Consider the following 2,757-nt stretch of genomic DNA (forward strand, 5'->3'; position numbering starts at 1 on the left):
ATCAAGTCGGTCAGACAGCTTATGTGTAGGATCACAATAGCGGATGAACGTTCGCTGGGAGATAAGGCATTTGCGAATGTTTTTGCTAGCAGTTTCTTCTGATTCGCATGGCATTTTCTTCAGAAAAACATGTCAGTTTCTTCAGAGGTAGGCATTTTTATTCAAAAAACTGCCACTTTGGATCTTGCGTCACAACTAAAACTTCCAGGAGCACATTAGTAGGCTAGCTAGTGATCGATCAGTAACTTGTAAACACAGAGCGAACAGAAATAAGGAACGGTTAGTAACTTGTAAACACTGAGAACACCGAAATAAGGATCATGTTGTGCACAGTAGTAAGAGTCGTTCTGTTCTAAATGTTCACACGAGACTTACAGGCCTGGCATTGTAATATGTTCACATTAGGATCCGAAATTCACAACCAACTAGTACGATTCCCATACATAAGATCAACATGTTAATGCATCTCAATGATTCCCAGATCATATACAAATATGTAGCTCCAAAAGCAAAGATCTAGGAAAAACATATGTTCTTCTTACTAACATGGATGATTCTCTTGGCCAACATCTAGTATAGAGTGAAAGAAAATTTTGTTTGTAAAGTCTACAATTCCTCTTGCAAATGTAAGTGGTTTCACCAACAGATGGAACCATGAGAATGAACAACACATCATGGAGGAACATCCACTGCAATATGATTTGGTCTTCTCTCGATCACACGGCGAGACTATTTTTGAAATACAAACTTTAACTTAGGCAAAATGATACCCATCGTATAATAAGACCAAAGCAATGAAGCAGCTAGTGTCGGCCAAGAAATAGTACAATACTACTTTTGTGCAGTCCATGAAGTGACTATCCAATCTTTCTGTGTCTATTTTCAAATGGCACTGCATGAAGTGAATATACTATTCTCTTGTGCACTTCAACCAAAATTGCGGTCACTTTGTTTGTTTGCCAAATAGCTAAGGGTAGACATCTATCTGCATAAAATATCAAGTAGCTAGTAAACATATACCCCCACCTTGTATTTTCGGTTTAAACACGTCTCTTCCGCTGAGCATCTGTCATGTTTTGCACTGGACAATTTGATATTGTCATGTTTTGCCCTGGACAATTTCATAGTCAATTGATTTGCTGGTTCAGAGTGGAAATATAGCACCTATTCTTCATCATACCAATGATATCCATGTTCGCAGTGATGGAAGAGGGAAATCGATACAACCGAAATTGAGCATCCAATCATTTAATCATGTCCTGCATCTCTAATGTAGGTCCACCTTGCCAATAAATTCACATTCAAACCAGTAATATTACTATCTATTGACAGGACAAAAAGAGTAGCAATATTGTAGCAAACCATGTACCTTCGTAATGAATAGCTCATAGTGCCACCAATTGGATATAAAGGTTTGGAAGAAAACATGCTCCTAATGTTGAACCATTTGGACTTTTTATGCAGCTCCACTAAAATCGAGCATCCCTGTTTACATAAATATTGAAACTGTGATTACTATAAAAGTGGCACTAGTTGAAGCATAGACTCACAAATATAAGCATTCCAATTTGTTAATGGGAAAAGGTAGCAAGACTGTTTCTAACCACTTGTTTGAAGGAATAAATAAGGCAACACCGGCTGATGTTAGGAATACATACATAGTATTGATACGTCTCCAGCATATCTACTTTTCCAAACACTTTTGCCCTTGTGTTGGACTCTAACTTGCATGATTTGAATGGAACTAACCCGGACTGATGCTGTTTTCAGCAGAATTGCCATGGTGTTATTTTTGTGCAGAAATAAAAGTTCTCAGAACAACCTCAAACTTCACGAAGAATATTTTTGGAATATATAGAAAATACTGGCGAAAGAATCAAAGTCAGGGGGGCCCACACGCTGTACACGAGGGTGGGGGCGCGCCCACCCCCTAGGACGCACCCCCTGCCTCGTGGGCTCCCTGGTGCTCCAGCGACCTCAACTCCAACACTATATATTCACGTTCGGGGAGAAAAAAATTAGAGAGAAGGATTCATCGCGTTTTACGATACGGAGCCGCCGCCAAGCCCTAATCTCTCTCGAGAGGGCTGATCTGGAGTCTGTTCGGGGCTCCGGAGAGGGGAATCCGTCACCGTCGTCATCATCAACCTTCCTCCATCACAAAATTCATGATGCTCATTGCCTTGTGTGAGTAATTCCATCGTAGGCTTGCTGGACGGTGATGGGTTGGATGAGATTTATCATGTAATCGAGTTAGTTATGTTAGGGTCTGATCCCTAGTATCCATTATGTTCTGAGATTGATGTTGCTATGACTTTGCTATGCTTAATGCTTGTCACTAGGGCCCGAGTGCCATGATTTCAGATCTGAGCCTATTATGTTTTCATGAATATATGTGAGTTCTTGATCCTATCTTGCAAGTCTATAGTCACCTATTATGTGTTATGATCCGTTAACCCGAAGTGACAATAATCGGGATACTTACAGGTGATGACCGTAGTTTGAGGAGTTCATGTATTCATTATGTGTTAATTCTTTGGTCCGGTACTCTATTAAAAGGAGGCCTTAATATCCCTTAGTTTCCAATAGGACCCCGCTGCCATGGGAGGGTAGGAGAAAAGATGTCATGCAAGTTCTTTTCCATAAGCACGTATGACTATATTCGGAATACATGCCTACATTATATTGATGAACTGGAGGTAGTTTTGTGTCACCCTATGTTATAATTGTTGCATGAGGAATCACATCTGACATAAT

This window comes from Triticum dicoccoides, chromosome 6A, assembly GCF_002162155.2.
Source record: "Triticum dicoccoides isolate Atlit2015 ecotype Zavitan chromosome 6A, WEW_v2.0, whole genome shotgun sequence".
Taxonomy (NCBI): domain Eukaryota; kingdom Viridiplantae; phylum Streptophyta; class Magnoliopsida; order Poales; family Poaceae; genus Triticum; species Triticum dicoccoides.